Here is a 12,765-nt window from a genome sequence, read left to right on the forward strand (position 1 = left end):
GATGCACCGAGAGTCTTGCGCCTGTTCCAAGACGGAACTGGATCTGTTTGCCATGCCCCCCACCATGATGACGATGCAAGAATCCCAATGGGTGGAATTTCATCCCGTCTCCTCATTGACAGCCTCAGCTCCCATCGAGTTTGAAATCAAAGGACAGCCCGAAGATTACATCGATCTGAATAGCAGTTACTTGTACTTGAAAGTCCACGTTCTAGATCAGGATAATGGTGGAGTAGATCCCGCTGAGGTTATAGCTCCCGTCAACAATTTCATGCATTCCTTGTTCAGCTCAGTGGACTTGTACTTGAATAACAAACTGGTTAGCAGCAGCATGGATACTTACCCTTACCGTGCCTACCTGGAAAATCTCTTGACGTACGGACCAGATGCCAAGACAAGTCATCTCAATGCCTGTGTGCTGTGGGCAGATGACGAAGCGGACAAGTTTAAGATAGCTGACGCAGAAGACAATGACGGCTTTGTGGCAAGACGAAGCAGAATCACAGGCAAAAAGAGTTTAGAACTGATGGATCGTTTGCATTTGGACATGTGGTTGCAAGAGAAATATTTGCTGAACGGTGTCAATGTTCGCCTGAGACTGAATCGGAGCAGTGCCGCTTTCCATTTGTTGCCTAATGGTGATGCTACTAAGACTGGCAATCCTAAAAGCCAAATCGAAGTGGCCAGACTCTACGTACGACGCGTGGAAGTGTTACCTAAAGTGGGAAATGACATCAGTCAGACGTTGAGCAGAACGACCGCCAAGTATCCCATACGACGTGTGGAAGTGAAAACGTTCACCATTTCTGCTGGACTGCAATCCATAACCGAAGATCATCTGTTTCAAGGACAGTTACCCAAACGTTTAATCCTTGGTATGGTCTCGAATGCAGCCTTCAACGGAGCCTTCGCTGAAAATCCTTTCTATTTTCAACACTTCGACGTAAAGAAAATCGAAGTCAGTCGTGATGGCAAGACCTTGTGTACCCGACCTTTCGAACCTGACTTTGGTGATGCGAAGAATTACTTGAGATCGTACTTGTCCCTGTACGAAGCCACCGGTCAGTTAGGAACCAACACCAGTCACGGCATTGATTACAAAGAATATGCAGAAGGCTATACTTTGTGGGGTTTTGATTTCACTCCAGACCAAGGCAGCGACGAGGGACATTTCCACCCTATAAAATCAGGCCAGATTCGTGTGGAACTTCAGTTTGCAAAGCCACTGGACAAGACAGTGAACGTCATCCTGTATGCAGAATTCGATAATACCATAGAAATCAACAGTTTGAGAGAAGTCATTCTAGATTATTAGAAGTCATGGAAGACTGTTATCCCTCTTTACCTAGTGAAGAAACTTCGGAGATGAAATGTGAGGAGACCGTGGAAGGAGAAGAATCTCAAGACAAAGACGAAGAAGTTTTGATGAAGTCGCGATGGCCAGAACAAGAAGCCCATTTAGTCTCCTGTTTTGCCAAACACTTGGTGGACAAAATGACGGAATTGATCAAGAAAAATTGTTATGGATGTCAAAACGATCATCCCAGTCAAATTCAACACGATAAATGCCTGATGTTGAGTCAAGAAGAAAAATTGGACGAGTATCTGGACGAAGCTTGGAGTCTCATCTCGAACAAAGACGTGTTGCACCAGTGGTATAAAGACTTGCGTGAACATTCTTGTCCAGCATTAACCACTCAAGAGATCCATCGTATCGAAGCTCTCCTGAATCAGAGTGAGGAAACAGAACGAATAACCGTTTATTCGTCAGACATTTTCAAGCAAAAAGTCAGGATCGAATTGACGACGTATTATTACCTGTGAAGAAGAAGAAAACAAACACAAAACAATGGATACCTGGGAACTTTATTACCTTTTGAACCACAGTTCGTACACTGCTTCTTGGAATCCCGTCGTCTGTGCTAAAGATGAACTCCCTCATCGCAAACCTAAAGACCATCAAGCTTACGTGATCAACACGGACGATAGTCATCTCCCAGGAACCCACTGGGTAGCCGTTTACTTTCCTCAAGAAGGATGTGTGGAATATTTTGATTCGTACGGATTGCCCCCTTTGGAAGACGATATCATCGACTTTATGAGAAGAAATGCTCAAACCACCCGATTCAATAATGTGAAATTACAAGGCACAGATTCCTTGGTGTGTGGACAATATTGCGTGTATTTTCTGCATCATCGCAGCCTGGGCTATTCCTTAGAACATTTAGTGACTCATTTCGATCCTAGTTCTTCTGCTAGAAACGATGTGAAAGTAGATCGATGGTTTTGTGACCATTATGCTTATCTTTTGTCTCAAGCTAGGAAACGTAGTGTCCATCAATGGCCTAATGATTTCCAACAGTGGAAATCACAATTTCATTCACAACGTTGTCAGCCTTGTTTAAAGTAGATTGTATTTGAAGAAAAAAATGTTTGTGATTTGAAAAAAATTGTTTGATGTTATAGTGTTGGATTATTGTTAAAAATGTTGTTGTTTAGTGTTAAGTGATTTTTGAATAAAAATTGTTGTGTTTAGAAAAAATGCCTTTGTCTTTTGTTTAGCTAGAAGAATGTTGGATTGATGCTCTTTCATTTCTTACTATCCCTCTCATGAACGTTGCGGCTCGAAAACCGTGTGGGGGATGTTTTCCTTCACGTCCGCGCTTTCACTTTAAGAACCGGGTTGTTCCCAGTCTAGCCATCCATTGTCGACTCATCCTCCTAAGAAGATGTGCTCCAAACTAGCTAAGCTCAACGAAGCCTACGTGAATTTGCATAGGGTCAGACACAGTCTGATACCGAAGCCAGAAGAAATAGAGAATGTGAGAATGTTAAAAATCACTGAAGACCTGATAGAAGAGCTCTTCAGAGAAGAAATGAACAAGGAGAAAGAAGAATGGACAGAAAAGTACAGACTTCAGAGACAGCAACAGCAACAGCAACAGCAGCAACAGCAGCAACCTGAAGCTGACAGAGGCTTTGTCGATTGTCGTATCGACACCAAAGAATTCTTCTTCTCTTTCCGAAGAAGCAGACCTATTGCCAGAAAGTCTATCCTCAGAGGACATCGCATTCTTAGAAACTAAAAAAGAATGCCATAGCAAAAAAAACAACAAAAAACAGCCCTTTTCAGGGCTACCCAATACTCTAGAAAAGAAATAACGATCGATTTGCCAATGTGTGTAGGTAGAGTAGTGTGAAAATAAACACTAACTCTTTATTAAGATATTGTGAGGGTATGTGTTTGTGTGTTTGTGTTTGTAAGTGATAAAGTAGGTTGGTGTGGATAGTAGATTAAAATGATGTTTGTTTTTTCTGGGCTGTTTGAGGTGTAGATTTGGGGTTAGATTGGATTGCTTTGCATATGTAAATAGTCTATTGAAGTGATTCATAAAAAATTTTATAATAGTGATGGGTAGCATAAAAAAGTGAGCGAGTGTTTCTTTTAGGTCGGCGCGTTGTTGTTTTTTTTTTTGGTCGTGATCTAGGTAAGATGAATTTTATGTTATTAGGGGGATGTTTTCCTTCACGTCCGCGCTTTCAGTATAAATTGAAACTCGTTCGGCAGTCCAGCTACCCTTGTTGATTGATCAACACCAAAAAAAATGAACACGAGACTTGAGAAACTGTTGGAGCTTCATGTGCATCTGGAATATGCCAGGCGCATATTAAATGAACTGGCCGCGGAAGCCATTGTCGAGGAGGGAAGGATAAGAGAGGAGGAGAGAAGATATAAAGAAGAAGAAGAAAGAAGATATAAAGAGGAAAGAAGAAACAAAGAAGAGGAGGAGGAAAAGGAGAGAAGAAATTTCAAAATCCCAGAGAGCGAAAATTGGGATTCTGAAGCGACATATCCTGCCTCTGCTCTCTCCCCCCAAAAGGTAAAAAGTAACTGGGGGATAAGATGTGTATGTGGCGCCAGGCCTGGAAGGTGCCACCATTAACCAGGTGTCCATGAAGTTCCAAACAAAACAGCCCTTTTCAGGGCTACCCAATACTCTAGAAAAGAAATAACGATCAATTTGCCAATGTATGTAGGTAGAGTAGTGTGAATATAAACACTAACTCTTTTTAATGTGTGAGGGTATGTGTTGGTGTGTTTGTGTTTGTAAGAGTAAAGGTATGTTTGTGCGAATAGTAGATTATGGGTTTCTTTATTGTTTCTTAGCAAATGTGGAGAGTATAGTTTGGGTTACATTATATGAAATGAAAAAGTAGGGGATGTTTTCCTTCACGTCCGCGCGATGTTGGGTCATCATCTAGGTAAGATCCATTTTATGTTTTAGGGGGATGTTTTCCTTCACGTTCGCGCTTTTCGTATAAGAACCCACAGTATTCGTTGTTCAAACCATTCTGCAAAGAATACAAAGAAGATGGCGTCAAACCACCTTAACAAAATGGAAAAATTGCAAAACGTCATGGACAATTTAGGAATGTTTGAGCAAATGTTGGTTAACCTAAACGAGGATCACTACTCATATAGTCCCCATAGAGTGAAGATGGAGATAAACAATTTACGAAAAATGAAGGTAATCATTAGTGATCTGTTGAAAGAAATAAAGGAGGAAAAGGAGGATGAAGAGGAAAGGATAAGGATGAGAGAATGGAATGAAAAAATTGAAAAAGAAGAAGAAAATGAAAAGAGGAAGAAAGAAGAGGAGGAAGAGAAGAAGAAAGAAGAGGAGAAGAAAAAAAAGAAAGAGAAGAAGAGTGTAGGAGATAAAATAAGAACTTGGTGGAGGAAAAGAAGAAATTAGAAGAAGAAAACCCAAAGGCCCTTTTCAGGGCCAGCCATATTTCTCGAAAAGAGATAGTCTTTGAATTGCCTACCCCTTTTTTAATTTTTTAAAAAAAAATTTTAAAAAAAAATCCCATGTTCAATTCCCCTTGTCCGTAAAGTGACCCACGATTTATTGCCATGTTCAATTCCCTTGTCCGTAAAGTGACCCACGATTTATTGCCATGTTAAATTCCCTTGTCCGTAAAGTGACCCACGATTTATTGCCATGTTAAATTCCCCTTGTCCGTAAAGTGACCCACGATTTTTCTCCATGTTAAATTTCCCTTGTCCGTAAAGTGACCCAAGGGTGTTTTTAATGCTAATTCCCATTGTCCGTAAAGCGCCCCCTTTCACTACTTCTAGTGGTGCATCAATGATACGGCCTCGATCCTATGCGTATGCTTATACCACATATATTAAAAATAGCAAAGCTTTAAATTCTGGTATCAAGCAAATTCATATACCAACCATATGTTATATCAAGTTGTGATCCGCTCATTCTTCATTAATACGTATACATAACATTGCTTCAACTGTATGGTAAAAATTCTACAGATCGATCATGAATTTCCAATTCTTGATCATTAGCGACGAAAGAAAATATTGATACAAAATTAATCAGACCCGCTCTTTAAATGAATTTAACATGTTAAAAAATTTCATTGCAATCCTGCTACGTTCCATACACACATGTACACACACGCACAAGCACAGTCTCTCTCTCTCTCTCTCTCTCTCTCTCTCTCTCTCTCTCTCTCTCTCATACATTAGTGGAAAAATACGCAGAAATCTGGAGTGAGACAGAAAGTAAATTTCCGTGGGTTGAGCTTTTTCAACTTAAATTGTACAAAACCCTGTGTAGTCGTAACGGCAGGTGCATACTTTCACAGGCAGTTATCTACAGTGTTCATAATATACAAAGTTGCCATAGCGTTGTCAATACTAATACTAAAAGGTATATTTCTTGGTTTCTAAGCACAGATATAGTGTGGTCTATTTAATGCTTGGGTGAAAGGGGTATTATTAAATCTTTAATAAGGTTCTCATAAAATGATTTGTTTCAAACATAAAAATGCCCGAAGACAGATTCCAAACATTAAGGTACAAGACGAATCGAACAACAGACTAACACAGGGATTGCTTATAACAAAACATGTCCCTGTATTAATTCTTTCTTAGCTCCCACACAAACGTTTCTCTCTCTCTCTCTCTCTCTCTCTCTCCCTCTCTCTCTCTCTCTCTCTCTCGTTAATATTCGTAATATTATACAAAACACGATATGTAAATCAGAACTCAAGCTTTCAGCTTGAATGTGGTGGTATTATTTATAATATACCTCGTACAACTTAGGGGATACCTTACACTTCACGTCTATATATTAATTTCCGTAATACATCTTAATCTCCTAAGTTTATGAGCTTTATTTTACTAAAGATTATGCTACATGGACTTGGATTAAACACTAATTTCGTACATCCATAGCATGTGCAATGGGATTAGTATCGGTGGGAAGACTTGTTTTCACCATGTGTTGGAAGTCAAGATTTGACAGGAAGCAAGGAAATGAGGGAGAGGAGATATACTCAGAGATTCATTTTGATCTCAACATTTATTATTCTCTTTGCGTATCTAAATCTTTAGTATTTATACACTATTCCATAACTGTATGCCAGCATTTGATATTGTAATGACCATGGCTAGAGTCACAATGACTTGGATAATATTTTCAGTCTTTGTTTCTATTAAGTTTGTTTTTATAAATATGGTGAATATGAATATGAATTAGAATGTTCACTTACAAAGCATAGCATTTATATTTATCTCTAATGTCTAGCGACTGTCAAACTAGCAGCCAATCCTGGCAACCGATCTTAATATGTCTAACCTATTTTCGAGGTGGAGGTTCTTTTGGTAAAACGTCTTTGAAAGTCTGTCATAAAGTTTTTAGAGTGTACTGTTTAGCTTATCTGCTACAAATGGTATGTTCTTATGCTATTACTATTTGTAATCTATGTAAAATACCTGCAAAATCATGACTAGAAAAGTCCGTGTATATCCTTCTATCACGATGTCCGCCATTTTGGATCAGCATCGGTGTTTGGTATTTAGAGATTCTATACTTTCGCATTCGCAATTATTCTCTCTAATGATAGTAGGGTACTGTAAGAAGGTAATTTGTATGTTTTAGTGATAACCTCATTGCAATACAGTTGTACTGATGTATGCATTTCATGTTTTGATGCGACAGTACCGGTCGTCTGCATCAAGTGCAGAACCCGCGTCTACATGAATCGATTCAATTATTCAAGACTTAAGTTATCATTCATCATAAAGTTTAATTTCACATAAGCTTGATCTCATAAAATGTTCTTATTCATTTCATAGAGAAGTCATACAGTATTGAAATACTTCTTGTTATGTAATTTATGTACTTGTAATGTTGACATGGTATACCATGCAAAACTGTATTGTTTACAATGCAATACACGGCACACCATACAAGACACTGATTGGTTGCGTGGGTTGCCGTGCATACATCGATTGGTTGAATTGTGTCATGTGGTGTCTGGGGGAAGGTTATAAATAGGGGAGCGCTGTCACTGTTGGTCAGACAACTGACTAGTACAATCGGCGCCAAAATAAAAAGTGACAAAAAGAAACAGCAAAGTGTCAAGTTAGTACATTTTGGATCTTTATAAATAGCACGTTTTACAATATCGAACAAACAAGAATAATATATTTATTCCAACAAAAATAGATTGTAATAGTTGTCTCCCACCACACCTGCCAGTCCCCTCCCCCCCCCCCCTTCCAGTTTGTTATATTAGAATTACATAATCTGGTTGTACACAATAACTATAGTTCTTATATATTTACTTGTTTACACAATTCATTAAACATTGTCAAATTGTTCTCGATTTTATGTTGATGATATAACCCCTCTTCCATCGCCCCAACCGCAAGCTTTTGATCTTTTCTTTCATAACACTATCAGTTCCTGTGTACAAAAATATGTAGCACCCTTAGGGACCAAAAAGGGCCTTACAATATACTTTGGTTGTTGCAGAGGTAGTCAAGGAATTTGTGACATCAAATGCACAAAATTAGAGCACTGGGCCAAATAGAGGACGACAACTTGGCCGATGACTTGATTCATGGAAATGCTACCCGTGACCAGATTTGCCAAGTTTAACTTCTGTTCTTTATGGAAATTCAGATTGTATCGTGAGTCACAGTCCTAATCGTGTTTGTGTAATCGTTTCCCAGACTGTAGCTCGTGTACCGTTTATTGATAAGAATATTTTGTTTCTGTTTCTTCAAGTTCTTTTATTTTAACAGCCGCTTTTAATACTTTGATTGTAAATACATTAACTAACACCAGATTAAACATATTATCCGAGCATATATATATATATATATATATATATATTGCAAAACATTAATGGGGGATTTTCTATAACCTAAATATGTGACTTACACAGAAGTAAACAAGAATTATTAGATCGGAATGCATTTCAGCTTGACAGATTATCGTGAACCTTTTACACTTTTAGCTCAGGCTGTTTGCAAGGAAAAACTAAATGAACTGCCTAGGGTAGACTAATAAACAGACCCCAGAAATTAAAAAGGTGAGTAAATGGACCTTCAGCAGAACAAATTTGCTGTTGGAGATTTTATTTCAGATTATCAAGCATAATTTATTGCTCTAGTTCTGAGGGCAGCATTGGTGCCTTCAACAGTGCGATTTTGTTTTACTGGACCTGTCTGTTTCTATTTAAAGTCATATACTGTAATAAGGAATATATTAAACTGGGCCAGATGTTCTTGAACTAACGTTAAGAACATTGGTTCCTATTGTTGTTGTCAGGCTGACAACACTACTTGTCAAATGGGAGCCAATAAGAAAAATGTTGGTTGAACATTCCAGATGTAAGGTACTATATTCGTTTTTCCAAGATTAATACCAGATGTTACAGTGGAAATAATCAAGAACATCTAAAATAGTGAACTCGGCGTTTGGGCAAGAATTCCAAAACAGGTCACGCAAAGATGGCCAATTTTGTGGAATGCTTCGTTTTGGGTTAATTAAGGTCTTAGCTAGAGAAGAAAATTAAAAACTTTCATTTTAGTTTCAATGATTTAAGCACCATTGGTACTTTCCATTTTCCACTAATCAAAATGATATCCTGGGACTAGAATCTCAGCATGTGTTTTTATGATTATCGAGTCTAGAGTTTAAATTTATTTTTTAATCTAAACCAAGATAGCAGCAAATATAATATCTTGCATAATACTGTCAGCATTCCAGCAGGATTTAACAGCAACATATGATCAGATGAAAGAAAATATTTGCGAATGATATTTCGGTTCATTTTAAAATTTAATATTGTTATTCCCCTGCTGTAAAATTCTTTATAACATTTTCCTAAATTCCCTTTTCTTTTCATGTCACTAAAGAATTTATATTAACTTCTAAAATGTTACCTCAGAAAGAAACTGATTTTCTTTAAAAAGGACTTTCTGTATCAGTGGGAATAATATCCAAGTGATGTATGCAATATCAGGAAGAAAAGTTTCCATGGGAGATAAACAAACTAGGGTAGAATTTACGCTGATCTGAGTGGTCTTTTTACGCGAGAAATTCTGAGGAACGATGTTGCAGCTCAGACAAGTACTTCCGTAAACTGTGTGACTCGGTGTCAGCCACCTGTGTACGGGAGTAGCTTCGCAATGACACACTGCCAACTACTGGCAGTCAACACGGTCTTTCATTAGTCAGTTTTCCATGCAAATCTTCTAGCTATGACACGACATCAATATTGATGATAATAAACTTCTCGGATTGTTTGAACGTTTATTCCTTTCTTCATATCCGATAAAGTTTCCACACAGTGAACAAATTATCAATATTATTGTTATTATTATTATTATTATTATTATTATTATTATTAAAACAAGAATGTCGAACGTAATAGATAATTGATAGTCGCCGAACTAACATTTAAAATGAAGATAAAACAATCTATTTAGAAAAATCCAACTTGTGTGGTATGAAAATATTCATAAAATCAACACATGCCTAAAAACAGATTTTAAAAATCTGGAGCGTCTTTGGCGCTTGCAAGTAGAAATGGGTTTCATCATCGATCATATATTTTTGTTACTTTAGTTCAGATGAATTCTAAAAATAAATTTCTTTTCTTTCGTCATTATTTAGTTACCGATAGAGATCAACAACACATTTTAGGTAAACAAATTTTCAGGACAGAGCCAAAACGTGCCAAAGAGCTATCTCGAAGAACGGAATTTACGTGTCGCTAATCCAATACGTGTCCCATGGCAACGCACGTGGTACAATCGCATTCCCATAATTGATGAGAAACAATCGAGCTCCCTTACAGTACTTGCGCTAAAAACAAGTAACGACTACTGTGATATTAGCAGAAAATGGGATGTTTCGAAGGCTGCTTCAGGGGCATTCGAAAATCGGTAAGTACCGAAAAACAATCGTTTAAACATAAATGTTAGCATTACTATTATAGCCGTTCCTTGGAAGGACGCAATGGATAACGAAATTTATTCGCAAAAAAATGCACATAATGCAAAGCAACGTCAAGGCAGAGTTTAATAAACAAACAAAAAATAAACAAAAACATCAACATCAACAACAGTGGGAGGTGACAATATAACGATTGCGATTAATAAGATAAAATGAACCCAAATCAATGCAATTCAATTGAAAGGGACCCCTCCATCATGGCAGATGTGGCAGGTTTAAGGCGCGGGCGGGAGAATTGAGCGCGATGGGTAAACGGATCAACAAACATATTTAAGGTAAATTTATTTTCAGGACAGAGCCAAAACCTGCCAAAGACCTATCTCGAAGAACGGAATTTACGTGTTGCTAATCCAATACGTTTCCCATGGCAACGCACGTGGTACAATCGCATTCTCATAATTCATGAGAAACAATCGAGCTCCCTTACAACACTTGCGCTAACAACAAGTAACGACTACTGTGATATTAGCAGAAAATGGGCTGTTTCGAAGGCTGCTTTAGGGGCACTTGAAAATCGTTAAGTCCCGTAAACAATGGTTTAAACATAAATGTTAGCATTATTATTATAGCCGTTCCTTGGAAAGACACAATTTATAATGAAATTTATCCGCAAAAAAATGCACATAATGCAAAGCAACGTCAATATAGAGTTTAATAAACAAACAAACAAATAAACAAAAACATCAACATCAACAACACTGGGAGCTGAAAATATAGCGATTGCGATTAATAAGATAAAATGAACCCAAATCAATGCAATTCAATTGAAAGGGACCCCTCCACCATGACAGATGTGGCAGGTTAAAGGGGCGGACTGGAGAATTGAGCGCGATGTTTGAACGGGAAGTGTCTCCAACATGCCAGTATTTGTTAAATGAAACAAATATGATCTCATTGTCAAAATATTGATTTCACAGTTTTATGTTATCTAGATATTTCTGTATTCGCTATTGAAAACAGCGCATCATTCCTCAACTCACCTCCACACCTGATGGCACAAATAAAAGCCAATTGTATATTATGTTGATCAAACGTGTCTCCAGATATCATGTCTGGGATTGTAATTATTTAAAACTGGCTTAGCATTTACTTTTTTCAAGCGCTCAACAATGATCTTCATAGACCAGAGCTGGTGGGGGTGGGTGCAGATGATGTATCATTTTTGTATAAGCTGGAAGAAAGGAAATCGAAGTCGCTATTGGGACTCCGTACCTCGAATATCTACAGCGACCTAAGGAATATAAACAATGTATACATCTAGTGGTGCATCAATGATACGGCCTAGATCCTATGCGTATATTCTATGCTTATACCACATATATTAAAAATAGCAAAGCTTTAAATTCTGGTATCAAGCAAATTCATATACCAACCATATGTTATATCAAGTTGTGATCCGCTCATTCTTCATTAATACGTATACATAACATTGCTTCAACTGTATGGTAAAAATTCTACAGATCGATCATGAATTTCCAATTCTTGATCATTAGCGACGAAAGAAAATATTGATACAAAATTAATCAGACCCGCTCTTTAAATGAATTTAACATGTTAAAAAATTTCATTGCAATCCTGCTACGTTCCATACACACATGCACACACACGCACAAGCACAGTCTCTCTCTCTCTCTCTCTCTCTCTCATACATTAGTGGAAAAATACGCAGAAATCTGGAGTGAGACAGAAAGTAAATTTCCGTGGGTTGAGCTTTTTCAACTTAAATTGTACAAAACCCTGTGTAGTCGTAACGGCAGGTGCATACTTTCACAGGCAGTTATCTACAGTGTTCATAATATACAAAGTTGCCATAGCGTTGTCAATACTAATACTAAAAGGTATATTTCTTGGTTTCGAAGCACAGATATAGTGTGGTCTATTTAATGCTTGGGTGAAAGGGGTATTATTAAATCTTTAATAAGGTTCTCATAAAACGATTTGTTTCAAACATAAAAATGCCCGAAGACAGATTCCAAACATTAAGGTACAAGACGAATCGAACAACAGACTAACACAGGGATTGCTTATAACAAAACATGTCCCTGTATTAATTCTTTCTTAGCTCCCACACAAACGTTTCTCTCTCTCTCTCTCTCTCTCTCTCTCTCTCTCTCTCTCTCTCTCTCTCGCGTTAATATTCGTAATATTATACAAAACACGATATGTAAATCAGAACTCAAGCTTTCAGCTTGAATGTGGTGGTATTATTTATAATATACCTCGTACAACTTAGGGGATACCTTACACTTCACGTCTATATATTAATTTCCGTAATACATCTTAATCTTCTAAGTTTATGAGCTTTATTTTACTAAAGATTATGCTACATGGACTTGGATTAAACACTAATTTCGTACATCCATAGCATGTGCAATGGGATTAGTATCGGTGGGAAGACTTGTTTTCACCATGTGTTGGAAGTCAA

The sequence above is a fragment of the Sinohyriopsis cumingii genome, unplaced genomic scaffold (genome assembly GCF_028554795.1).
Source record: "Sinohyriopsis cumingii isolate HCF-2022 unplaced genomic scaffold, ASM2855479v2 utg000913l, whole genome shotgun sequence".
Classification (NCBI taxonomy): domain Eukaryota; kingdom Metazoa; phylum Mollusca; class Bivalvia; order Unionida; family Unionidae; genus Sinohyriopsis; species Sinohyriopsis cumingii.